This window comes from Gopherus flavomarginatus, chromosome 3, assembly GCF_025201925.1.
Source record: "Gopherus flavomarginatus isolate rGopFla2 chromosome 3, rGopFla2.mat.asm, whole genome shotgun sequence".
In the NCBI taxonomy this organism is placed as follows: domain Eukaryota; kingdom Metazoa; phylum Chordata; order Testudines; family Testudinidae; genus Gopherus; species Gopherus flavomarginatus.
The window spans coordinates 279,075,963-279,089,765 of NC_066619.1; the positions used below are offsets into that span (position 1 = coordinate 279,075,963).

Genomic DNA, 13,803 nt, shown 5'->3' on the forward strand with positions numbered 1-13,803 from the left:
CTTTGGCTCTAGCAATGGGTGCCATCAAAATCCTCTGTTGTAAATAGTTCACATTACCACCCACACTATTCCTGGAATTTGTTACAGGAAATACCATAGGAATAATGTTAGCTACTTGGTGACTACTGTGAGAGTACAACTATTACTATCCATAGCCAAATACACCCCCTGCTCCAAGGTATGGAATACCTGGACTCTGTGAAACCCAATACACCGCTACCTCGATATAACGCCACCCGATATAACACGAATTTGGATATAACGCAGTAAAGCAGTGCTCGGGGGGGGGCAGAGCTGCGCACTTCGGTGGATCAAAGCAAGTTCAATATAACACTGGTTTCACCTATAACCTGATAAGATTTTTTTACTCCCAAGGACGGCGTTATATCGAGGTAGAGGTGTATTTCAATATATTTTCATTCCTTTTGGGGAGAGAAAGCACGATAAGGAGTGGTAGCTATGGCCATGGGTGAGGATATTTCTACATTTATTAGTTTTCTGATTGGTTAATGGCGGTCATAGAGGCAGCTAGATCTGTGAAAGTGGTAGAATCTTTAGTATTTTGTCAAAGGCACCCAGTGCATGGAAGATGCATTTTTATTTATATTTCATTTGATATATAATACATACTCATTTAAATTAAGACCCTGCAGGGTTGACTCACTGCTTTAACCTTCAGAGGTCAAAGCTTTTGTCCTTCCCACTCTGATTTGAAATAAAAATAAAAATCTCAGCTTTCGTTTTAAAAAAATTCTCCAGTCATTTTCCCTGGAAAGACAGTTTTCTGCAGCGGGGTGGACAAACCACCATTAGTATAAAATGAGCTGGTTCCGTATGCCAAAGGGTATGTCTACACTTGAGCGGAAGGTGTATCTTACAGCTCAGGTAGACGTACGTGCACTAGTTTTGATCAAGCTGAAAATGTGCTAAAAATGGAAGTGGTTGCTACAGTGCAGGCAGTAACATGAGCTAGCTGCCTGAATACAACCCCCCACCCCTCACCCCGAGACCCTAGGTCAGGAGTGGCCAACCTGAGCCTGAGAAGGATCCACAATTTACCACTGTACATTGCCGAAGAGCCACAGTAATACGTCAGCAGCCCCTCATCAGCTTCCCCTTCCCCCTCCGGCTCAGAGTGCCCCCTGCCCACTGGCACCTCCACCGATCAGCACCTCCCCTCCCTCTCCGCACCTCCCGATCAGCTGTTTTGTGGTGTGCAAGAGGCTCTGAGGGGGAGGAGCGAGGGCATGGCAGGCTCAGAGGAGAGGGGCAGGAAGGGGTGGAGTGGGGGCAAGGCCTGTGGCAGAGCCAGGGGTTGAGCAGTGAGCACCCCCTGGCACACTGGAAAGTTGGCGCCTGTAGCTCCAGCCCCAGAGTCGGTGCCTATACAGGGAGCCACATATTAACTTCTGAAGAGCCGCATGTGGCTCTGGTGCCACCGGTTGGCCACCCCTGCCGCAGGTACTTTCTCAGGCTCATACCCTACCCTGCTGCCTGCACCACTGCTGCTACACTTCTATTTTTAGCACACTAGCTCTATCAAAGCTGAAGTATATACATATTCCCATGCTGAAAGTTATGCCACTAGCTCAAGAGTACACATACCCAAGGAGTCACCCTACTAACCCTCTCCAACCATCTTAGGCCATCCTGGTACATTTTAGGAGTGGGGACTCACAAAAACATGTCTCAGAGGCCAAATCCAAAACGTTAAGGCTGGTTCTGGCTGAGGTGGATAAGTTAGCTCCATGCATGTAATTTAAAGCAGAGGGTCCTGTAAATGAACCTATAAAAAGCAGATGCTCTGTCTGCTCAAAGTGGACATTAGAGATCCTGTGGCATTTTTCAAACTAGTTCATCCACAGTTTCCACACCCCAGACAACATTATGTGCAAGCTGGTTGCTGTCCTCCACCCCAGAGGTGGTTGCATTTCAGTGGTAATGTAATTAACTTGTTGAAGTACTTTGCCAACCTTGTGCACTAGAGATATTTAAAAAATAAGGCAGCAGCAGCAGCTAAGATACAAGTTTAACAGTGGGCAGGCCTGTCCAGGACTGGCAATATCAGACTGTTTTCAATAAAGAGGCATGGTCCAGAGGGGTAATGACTGAAAGATGGCTCTAATCTCCATTTATGAACCTGACTTTTCCATGTCTTAATGTCCCCAAGTATAAAATGGTGACAACTGTTCACCAACTCCTAAGGGTTTTGTAAGGAATGAATGAATGTTTGCTTAACACTAAAAGTAGGAAAGGGGCTATATAAATGCTAAGTATTATCAGTATGTCAATAAACTGAGTTTGCTGGAGTCTCAAAACACACACTGTTCTTACACAATACACTGCGATGACTCTAGGCTGACACCATGTCCTTAACTCAACCAGCCTGGTTACTCTCAGAACAGCATACTATATTGTGCCTATTAAGTAAAGCTTGCATCACCAGGGTGAGGTAAGGACAGCGTTTTGGCCTCAACTTTGTCTTTACGTCAGATCAGAAAGAGGATGAGTGTAATCTTATATGTATATATGCAAAATGAATTTTAGTATGTGTGTGGAATTGTATCATATACAGGAGGACAATTATTGATAAGCGTCAACTTTATCTTGCTTGGATTACAAAGTGGATTTGGAGACGGGGTGTTATTTTTTTTTATCTATAGATAGATCAAATATACACACTTTTTATTAGGATGTTTCTGCTGATACTACTTGAGCTTTATTCTCATGATGTCACCATAATCCTGAGATTATTGATATAAATACAAAGCTTTCGTAGCCAGTAATTTATATATGGTGTTTTATGACGACTCTGGCATTATAATGCTACCAAGGTATTATAATACTACAGCTTTGGAGCTAAATTCTGATCTCAATTACACCAATGTCAAACTGGAGTAATTCCACCGACGTCAATTAAATTACTTGAGTACATGAGATCAGAAACTAGTGCCAAAACCACAGCATTATTAAGCCCATGTACAAACAAGAAACACCTAATGCACACTTGAAGCATTTGCAGATCATAATTTACATCAATAATCTTGACGTTTCGATGACATTTATTATTGGAGATTTATTGTCATGCTATTACCAGAAAAAAACTCCTTAATATAAATATACTAACATACATATATAACCAACCCCACACAACTATTTTATGATCTGACATAAAGATAAGGTTGAAGCCATTAATAATTGTCTCACTCCCACCTTGCACAATTCTACTTGCCTGGAGCAATTTTTTTCAAAAACACATGAGTCAAAACATAATTAGCTGTTTCCTTAATATTATCAAGCACAGAAGAGTTGGGAAATTTTGGAGGGTGCCTGGTAAATTTCCAAGACAATTTTGTAAGTCTGGCCTTGAGCTACATTGGATATTACACAGATTTCTCACTACTCTATATAGTGAGACATGAACCCACCAAAAAATACACCCCCCCCCCATTGTTATTATGGTTATTATATACTCTATGCTTTGGAGTGTGCATGCACAAACAAACAGAGTTCACTGTGCATTATCTAAGTGGGGCACATCTCAAACTGCAGTGAGACAGCGGTAGTCAGTGTCGAAACCCTGTGCAGCAACGTGACTGGGGAAAAGGAACCGGCTTTGTTCCAGGATCCACTGCTTTTCCATCCATCAATTTGCAACATCAAGAACAGAAGCTCACAAAGAGGTCAAGAAAGGAGCCTCAGTGAGCACGAACTGCACAGCTTTTGCATGGCAGGAGTCTGACTGACACAAGAAGACTGAAACAAACACACCAAAGCAGGGTTCTGAAAAGTGGGGAGGAGGAATAACATCTATCAGTCGGGTGACCAGATGTCCTGATTTTATAGGGACAGTCCCAATATTCAGGGCTTTGTCTTACATAGACTCCTGTTACCCCCCACCGCCATCCACTTTTTCACACTTGCTATCTGATCACCTTATCGACACAGGCTGTTTCATATGTAGGTCCCAAGGGTGAAAGCAATGCCTCCCCCCAACTCCTGGGGCAGCTGAAGCTATGACAGAACATCAGTGCCCAATGAGGACAGGATATGCGCTCCTCTAGGGAAAGGGGGAGGGGATTATCTAGGGAAGAATGGGGGGTTACAGGATGGATCACTCCAATTCCCCCTCCCAAGCAGAACTGGGGGAAGGAGTCTGTGGGCAGGGGGGTTACAGCACAGATCACTACAGTTTTCCCCCTCCCAAGCAGAACTGGGGGGGTACTAGGGGAAGGGGTCTCTGGTCCTTTAGGGGAGACTGGGGGTTACAGGACAGAGCCCCCCAATTCTCCCCTCCCAAGCAGAACTGGGGTTGTACTGGAGGAAAGGGGTCTCTGGTCCTTTAGGGGAGACTGGGGGTTACAGGACAGAGCCCCCCAATTCTCCCCTCCCAAGCAGAACTGGGGTTGTACTGGAGGGAAGAGGGTTGTGGTCCTTTAGGGGAGACTGGGGGTTACAGGACAGAGCCCCCCAATTCCCCCCTCCCAAGCAGAACCAGGGGTCCGAGGCTGCGCCCCGCGCCCAAGCCGCCCCCGAGAAGCGCGGGGGCCGGCGGGGGTTCCCCGTGCGGGGCCGGGCGGTACCTGGCTGTGCGGGGGCCGGCGGCGAAGGGCTCCTGCAGCCTGTCCAGCTCGGCGCTCGGCTCGCCCGGCTGCTGCACTGCGAGGCGACAACCAGCGGCGGCCTGTTCCGCAGCCTCCTCCCCGCTCCGCTCGGCTCGGCCCGCCCCGGCTCCGCCTCGGGCCGTCCGCCCGCCCGCCCCCCGCTGCCGGCCGGCTGGGCAGCCCGGCCCGGGCCCGGCCTCGGGGGCCGCGGCGCCGCGGGGGGGAGCGGGAGGCCGGAACCCGGAGCCGACACGCCCCGCAGAGAGCGGGAGACACCGCCCGGAGCACGGACCTGGCACCCCGGCCACGCCGCCCGCCCGCTCCCACCGCCGGTCCTTCCGCCACCATCTGCCCGGTACCCCCCCCGCGGCCCCCACCCATCCCCCCGGTACCCACCCTGCCCCCCCGCGGCCCCCGCCCATCCCCCCCGGTACCCACCCTGCCCCCCCCGCGGCCCCCGCCCATCCCCCCCGGTACCCACCCTGCCCCCCCCGCGGCCCCTACCCATCCCCCCGGTACCCACCCTACCCCCCCCTGCAACCCCTATCCATCCCCCCGCGGCCCCCGCCCATCCCCCCGGTACCCACCCTGCCGCCCCGCGGCCCCCACCCATCCCCCCGGTACCCACCCTGCCCCCCCCGCGGCCCCTGCCCATCCCCCCGGTACCCACCGTGCCCCCCCGCGGCCCCTACCCATCCCCCCGGTACCCACCCTGCCCCCCCGCAGCGCCTTTCCATCCTCCCCGGTACCCACCCTGCCCCCCCGCGGCCCCTACCCATCCCCCCCCGGTACCCACCCTGCCGCCCCGCGGCCCCCGCCCATCCCCCCCCGGTACCCACCCTGCCCCCCCGCGGCCCCTACCCATCCCCCCCCGGTACCCACCCTGCCCCCCCCGCGGCCCCTGCCCATCCCCCCGGTACCCACCCTGCCGCCCCGCGGCCCCCGCCCATCCCCCCGGTACCCACCCTGCCCCCCCGCGGCCCCTACCCATCCCCCCCCGGTACCCACCCTGCCGCCCCGCGGCCCCCGCCCATCCCCCCGGTACCCACCCTGCCCCCCCCGCGGCCCCCGCCCATCCCCCCGGTACCCACCCTGCCGCCCCGCGGCCCCTACCCATCCCCCCGGTACCCACCCTGCCCCCCCCGCGGCCCCTATCCATCCCCCCCGATCCTTCCGCCACCATCCGCCCAGGTACCCACCCTGCCCCCCTGCAGCCCCTACCCATCCCCCCGGTGCTTCGACCACCATTCCCTGGTACCCACCCTGCCCGCCCCCCTCCACGGCTCCTACCCCACTGCTACCATGGCCACCCCTCCCCCAGTACCTATCCTGCCCCCACCCGCAGCCCCTACCCCACTGCTACCCCATCCAGTGCCCCCCCCCGGTCCTTCCGCCACCATCCCCCTGGTACCTACCCCCCATACCCTTCCCCCCCGCAGCGCCTACCCCACTGCTACCCCGGCCAGCGCCCCCAATACCCTGCAGCCCCTACCCCGCTGCTACCTCAGCCAGCCCCCTCAATACCCTGCAGCCCCTACTCCACTGCTATCCATGCCAGCCCCCCCCAATACCTGCAGCCCCTACACCACTGGAACCCCGGCCAGCCCTCCCCAATACCCTGCAACCCCTACACCACTGACAGCCCAACCAGCCCTCCCCAATACCCTGCAGCCTCTACACCACTGGAACCCCGGCCAGCCCCCCCCAACAGCCCGCAGCCCCTACCCCACTGGCAGCCCGGCCAGCCCTCCCCAATACCCTGCAACCCCTACACCACTGACAGCCCAACCAGCCCTCCCCAATACCCTGCAGCCTCTACACCACTGGAACCCCGGCCAGCCCCCCCCAACACCCCGCAGCCCCTACACCACTGGCAGCCCGGCCAGCCCTCCCCAATACCCTGCAACCCCTACACCACTGACAGCCCAACCAGCCCTCCCCAATACCCTGCAGCCTCTACACCACTGGAACCCCGGCCAGCCCCCCCCAACAGCCCGCAGCCCCTACCCCACTGGCACCCCAGTACCCTGCCCCCACATACCCTGTCCCGCCCCCCCACAGCCCCTACACCACTGGCATCCCGGCCCAGCCCCCCCATACATTGGTACGCCAATCTCTCAGCCCAGTCCTCCAGGCCCTACACCACCATCTCCCCGTACCCTGCCCCCTCAGTATCCCGCGGCCCTCACACCACTGGTACCGTGGCCAGCCCCACCCATACCTCAGTCCCCCAACCTCCTAGCCCTCTGGCCCCATGCCGCCATCCCCCCAGTACCCTAGAACACCATCCCCCCAGTACCTTGCCCCCCCAACGCCCCGCTCCCCATAGCCTCTCCACCCCTGGTACCGCAGCCAGTCCCCCCACAATACACCGTGGCCCTTACACCACTGATGCCCTGGCCAGCCTCCCCCCCCCATACCTCAGTCCCCCAATCTCCCAGCCCCTATGCCACCACCCCCCTGGTACCCTGCCCCCACACAGCCCCTGCACCACTGGTACCCTGGCACAGACCCCCCCCATATCTCAGTCCCCCAATACCGAGCCCAGCCCCTACACCACCATCTCCCCACAGCCCCCACACCAGCATCCCCACGGTACCCTGGCCCTCCACAGCCCCTACAAAACCAGTACCCAGGCCCAGCCCTCCCATACCTCAGTTTCCCAATACCTCGGCCCAGCCCCATAGCCTCAGTGTTCTCAGCCAGAGGTCTGGGGCCCCCTGGGTGGCTGCAAGCAGGTTTCAGGGGGTCTGCCAAGCAGGACCAGTGTTGAACTCGCTGGGGCCCAGGCTAGAAAGCCAGAGCCCCACCACATGAGTCTGAATCCCAGGGCTGTGAGCCTGCCAGCTGGGGCTGAAGCTGAAGCCTGAACAACGTAGCTTGGTGGGCGGCCCTGTGGCAGGGGACCCCAGACAGTTGCCCTGTTTTCTGTCCCCTGATGCTGGCCCTGGCTTTTATATGTGGAAAACCAGTTATTGTGGCACAGGTGGGCCGTGGAGTTTATATAGTACATTGTGGGGGCCTCAGAAAGAAAAACGTTGAGAACCTCTGCTCTACACCACCATCCTCCTGGTACCCTGCCCCCTAGACCCTGTTCCCAGCCCCTGCGGCCCAGCACCCTCCCCCCTGTACCTCAGTCCCCCGATACCCTGGTACAACCACCTGACCGCTACACCACCAGCCCCCCAGTGCCTGGTCCCCCCCCATACCCTGTCCCTGCCTCCCCATGACCCCTACACCAGTGGTACCATAGCCCAGCCCCGCCCTCTGCTAGGCCCTGGAGTTTTTATAGCATGGGGGGGGCTTCAGCAAGAAAAAGGTTGAGAACCCCTTGTTTAGGGGCCGTGGGGGCATATGGTGACTCAGAGCTCTGGGGCGGAAGGGGGGATCCCTTAGGCATAGGCATAGTTTTACTTCGGGGAGGCGAGCAAGGGCTGGCAGGGCTCGAGCCCGTTCTGCACAGCGGGATCCAGGGAGGGAGCGCCACCTCCACCCCCTGACTCACTCAGGAGGTCACTGAGCATGTCTGGGCTGTGGGGGGACGCAACCAAAAAATGTAACTCAAAGCGAGGACTCAGTTCAAAAAGTCTGAAAATCACTCAGGGTGCAGGCAGAGGGTATCTAGGGGCTGTGTATGGGTGGGGGGGCTCCTGGCTTCAGCCCACCACTGCTCCCAGCTTGGGGTGGGGGGAGGTTTGCCAGCTTCAGCCCCGGGCCACTCCCAGCCTCGGAGGCGGGGTCACCAGCTTCAGCCCCGCACTGCTCCTGGCTTCAGGGGGGAGGTGCTGGCTTTGGGAGGGCACTGTTCCCAGCTTCGGGGGGGGATGGCACCTTCAGCCCCACGCTGTTCCTGTCTGGGGCAGGAGGCACCAGCTTCAGCCCCACACCACTTCGGGGGGAGATGCTGGCTTTGGAAGGGCGCTGTTCTCAGCTTCGGGGGGGATGGTGCCTTCAGCCCCATGCTGTTCCTGTGTGGGGTAGGGGGCACCAGATTCAGCCCCACACCGCTCCCAGCTTGGGACAGGGAGGGTGTTGGCTTCAGCCCTGCGCTGCTCCCAGCTTCAGCGCCGGTGCCGGGGTTCAGCCGCAGGGCCCCGCAGCCCCCCTGAAAGGACTCATGGACCCCCGGATGAGAACCCCTGCCCTATGCTACCATCCCCATCCTCCAAGTCCCCTATACCACCATTCCCCAAATACACCCTCCGAGTCCAGCCCTCTGTAGTCCCTATATCACCATCTAACCAGTACCCAAAGGATCCTGAACCACCATCCCCCAAACACCTCATCCTACCCTCACTCCCATGGGCCAACCTAATTACCTTCCGTAACAGTACTAGCCTAGTGATGCGGGGAAGCAGTAGTTGTAAAACACCATACTAAAATCAAGATATACCACACTATCCCACATGACATTCTTATAAGCAAGCTAGGGAAATCTGGTCTTGATTAAAATTACTATTCAGGTAGGTGTATAACTTTTGAAAGACCATACTCAGAGTAGTTATCAATGGGTCACTGTCAAACTGGGAGGGCATATCTAGTGTTGTCATGCAGAGGTCAGTCCTGGGTCTGGTACTAGTCAATATTTTCATTAATGACTTGGATAACACTGTGGAGAGTATGCTTATAAAATTTATAGATGACACCAAGCTGGGAGAGGTTGCAAGCAGTTTGGAGGGCAAGATTAGAATTCAAAATGAGCTTGACAAATTAGAGAATTGCTCTGAAATCAGCAACATGAAATTCAATAAAAAGTGGAAATTACTGTATGTGGGAAGGAAAAATCAAATGCACAAATACAAAATAGGGAACGAGTATCAGAGGGGTAGCCGTGTTAGTCTGGATCTGAAAAAGCAACAAAGAGTTCTGTGGCACCTTACAGGGTATGTCTACACTACAGGATTATTCAGATTTTACATAAACCGGTTTTGTAAAACAGATTGTATAAAGTCAAGTGCACACGGTCACACAAAGCACAATAATTTGGTGGTGTGCGCCCATGTACCGAGGCTAGTGTCAATTTCTGGAGTGTTGCACTCTGGGTAGCTATCCCGTAGCTATCCCATAGTTCCCGCAGTCTCCCCCGCCCATTGGAATTCTGGGTTGAGATCCCAATGCATGATGGTGCAAAAACTGTCGTGGGTGATTCTGGCTAAATGTCGTCACTCATTCCTTCCTCTGGGAAAGCAACGGCAGACAATCATTTCGTGCCCTTTTTCCCTGGCTTGCCCTGGCAGACGCCATAGCACGGCAACCATGGAGCCCGTTTTGCCTTTTGTCACTGTCACCATATGTGTACTGGATGCCGCTGACAGAGGCTGTACTGAGGTGCTACACAGCAGCATTCATTTGCCATTGCAAGGTAGCAGAGACGGTTACCAGTCGTTCTGTACTGTCTGCTGTGCCATTGTAAATTGGCGATGAGATGACGGTTATCAGTCGTTCTGTACAGACTGCTGCTGTCATGGGTGCTCCTGGCTGGCCTTCGCTGAGGTCAGCCGGGGGCGCCAAAACAAAAATGGGAATGACTCCCCGAGTCAATCTCTCCTTTATGGTTTATCTAAAAATAGAGTCAGTCCTGCCTAGAATATGGGGCAAGTGTACTACAGAACCAGTGTATCAGAGAACCAGACAGCACAGCTGCTCCGTGTCAGATCCCGCAGAAATGATGAGCTGCATGCCATTCACGGGGGGTGCCCCTGCAACAACCCCACCCGTTGCTTCCCTCCTCCCCCAACCTTCCTGGGCTACCGTGGCAGTGTCCCCCCCATTTGTGTCATGACGTTATAAAGAATATAGGAATAAGAAACAGCGACTTGTTAGTGAGAAAATGAGGGGGAGGCAGCCTCCAGCTGCTATGATAGTCCAGACAGAATCTTTTCTTTAGACATGAAAGGGGGGGGGGTGCTGATCAAACTCAGTCCCCAGTTGCTATGATGAGGATGGTTACCAGCCGTTCTGTACCATCTACCGGGAATGACCGGGAGTCATTCCTATTTTTACCCAGGTGCCCCCAGCCAACCTCACCTGAGGCCAGCCAGGAGCACTCACGGGTTGATGATGAGGATGGCTATCAGTCCTTTTATACAGTACCGTCTGGCACTGGGGAGGGGAGGGGAGGGGAGAGGATGCTGCTATTCAGTGCCGCAGCACCGCGTCTACCAGCAGCATGCAGTAGACATAGGGTGACAGATAAAAAAGTCAAGAAACTATTTTTTTCCCTTTTCTTTCACGAGAGGGGAAAGGGGGATAAATTGACGACATATACCCTGAAACACCCCGGACAATGTGTTTGACCCTACAGGCATTGGGAGCTCAGCCAAGAATGCAAATGCTTTTCGGAGACTGCGGGGACTGTGGGATAGCTCGAGTCCTCAGTACCCCCTCCCTCCGTCCACGAGCATTCATTTGATTCTTTGGCTTTCCGTTACGCTTGTCACACAGCACTGTGCTGTGGACTCTGTATCATAGCCTGGAGATATTTTCAAATGCCTTCTCATTTCGTCTTCTGTAACGGAGCTCTGATAGAACAGATTTGTCTCCCCATACAGCGATCAGATCCAGTATCTCCTGTACGGTCCATGCTGGAGCTCTTTTTGGATTTGGGACTACATTGCCACCCGTGCTGATCAGAGCTCCATGCTGGGCAAACAGGAAATGAAATTCAAAATTTCGCGGGTCTTTTCCTGTCTACCTGTCTTCCTGTCTACCTGGCTAGTGCATCCGAGTTCAGATTGCTGTCCAGAGTGGTCACAATGGTGCACTGTAGGATACCGCCCAGAGCTCAATACCGTCGATTTGCGGCCACACTAACCCTAATCCAATATGGTAATACCAATTTCAGCGCTACTTCTCTCGTTGGGGAGGAGTACAGAAACCGGTTTAAAGAGCCCTTTATATCAATATAAAGGGCCTCATTGTGTGGACGGGTGCAGTGTTAAATCGGTTTAACGCTGCTAAATTTGGTTTAAACACGTAGTGTAGATCAGGCCATAGACTAACAGATGTATTGGAGCATGAACTTTGCTCCAATACGTCTGTTAGTCTATAAGGTGCCACAGGACTCTTTGCTGCTAAAATAGGGAACAATAGCTTGGCAGTTAGTACTGCAGAAGAGGATCTGGGGGTTATAATGGATCACAAATAGAATCTGAAGCAACAATGCAATACAGCTGCAAAAAAGGCTAATATTCTGGGATACGTTTACAGGAGTGTCATATATAAGAGCTGGGAGGCAGCTGTTCTGCTCTACTCAGTGCTGAGGGGACCTCGGCTGGAATATCGTGTCCAATTCTGGGTGTCACACTTTAAGAATGATGTGGTTAGGACCCAGGTCCTCTTATGCAGCACTGTTGTCTTGCCAGCTATCTCCCATTTGCTTGATGTCCTCTGCATATTTTATAACCATAGTCTCCATTCCATCATCCAAGTCATTGAAAATACTGAACAGTACTGGGCCCAGGATGGACTCTTGCAGGACCCCACTTGATCCGTCCTCTTATTTAACAGTGAACCATTGATAATTACTCCTTGAGCATTGTCTTTCAACCACCTTATAGTGATTTTCTCTAGAGCATATTTCCCTAGTTTGCTCATGAAAATGTCATGTGGGACTGTGTCAAAAGCATTAATAAAGTCCAGATATATCAGGTCTTCTGCTTCCCTTCTATCCATTCAATTGTTTACCTTGTCAAAGAAGGAAACTAGGTTGATCTGGCATGCTTTGTTCTTGACAAATCCATGCTGGCTATTGCTTATCACCTTATTATCCTCTAGGTTTACAAATTAACAGTTTAATAATAGTGATGTTCAACTGCAGGGCCCAATCCACTGGGCCACACCAGGCTTAATAGATTAAGGCTCCAATCATGCAAATATTTATGCACATGATTATCTTTAACCACTGAAGTTAAGGGACTTACTACCATGCTTAAAGCTTAGCACGTGCTTAAGTCATTGTAGGACCGGGCCATAATTTTTACTCTACAGGGACATTGTCAGATTGAAATAATAACTTTAAAAAAAATAAACTGTGTTATACCTTAGATAATTTAAGAATAATCCAGAACTGTCCAATTTACTTTTTCACCACTTACGCTGTTTTGTTTATTTTGAAAAGACTAATCCATTTTGCTCTCTGCAATCTCTAAAAAAAAGATTTTTATTAAACATTAAAATATAAAAAGGCAATGATCAAGCAGACATAGCAAATGTAGTTATAAATCTCAGATACAGTATTTTATTGTTCCTTCAATCCACAGCATTTCTCTGATTGAGTCCCCACTTTAGTGACATTTGACTAATTAAGCAAAAACGTACACGACTCTCACAATGTCTGGAGCAGCTCATGACCGTGGGTGCCAACCTCAGGACAGACTGTCAAAAATGGCAGACACCCCAAATTGGTGGTATGTCCTATAATTAGATTTCACCAGCCCAGTAGCAAATGTAAACTCCTGGATCACTATAATAGTCTTCCATGGAGTCACAGGCAGTCCCCTTAGGGTCTCCAGTCTATCCTGCTATCCAGGCAAGCTGGACATGATAACTGGTCTCCCATACCAAAGATCACAAAATAGTCACCTCCTACAAGACAGGCCCAACAAAGAAAATAACAGAACACCACTAGCCGTCACTTTCAGCCCTCTCCAGTGCATCATCAAAGATCTACAACCTATCCTGAAATATGATCCCTCACTCTCACAGATCTTGGGAGACAGACCTGTCCTCACTTACAGACAACCCCCCAACCTGAAGCAAATACTCACCAACAACCACACATCAATGAACAAAAACACTAACCCAGGAACCTATCCTTGCAACAAAGCCTGATGCCAGCTCTGTCCACATATCTATTCAAGTGACATCATCATAGGACCTAATCACATCAGCCACGCCATCAGGGGCTCATTCACCTGCACATCTACCAATGTGATATATGCCATCATGTGCCAGCAATGCCCCTCTGCCATGTACGTTGGCCAAACCGGACAGTCTTTACGCAAAAGAATTAATGGACACAAATCTGACATCAGGAATCATAACACTCAAAAACCAGGAGGAGAATGCTTTAACCTGTCTGGTCATTCAATGACAAACCTGCGGGTGGCAATTTTGCAACAGAAAAGCTTCAAAAACAGACTCCAACAAGAAACTGCTGAGCTGGAATTGAAATGCAAACTAGATACAATCAATTTAG

At 52.7% G+C, this 13,803-nt stretch overlaps 1 protein-coding gene across 5 annotated transcripts in view; it reads right to left on the reverse strand.

Moving 5' to 3' along the window:
* SMOX (spermine oxidase) overlaps positions 1-13,803 on the reverse strand; it is a 152,974-nt gene that overhangs the window by 112,701 nt on the left and 26,470 nt on the right. For 2 of the 5 annotated variants that reach the window (XM_050943386.1, XM_050943387.1), the window contains exon 1: positions 4,584-4,710. The exons of 1 other annotated variant lie outside the window; for it this stretch is intronic. The gene's annotated coding sequence lies outside the window, so the exon portion shown is untranslated. Of the gene's footprint in view, positions 1-4,583; positions 4,711-13,803 lie in introns of those variants that run through there. 2 more of the 5 variants (XM_050943384.1, XM_050943388.1) reach the window with 2 other exon arrangements.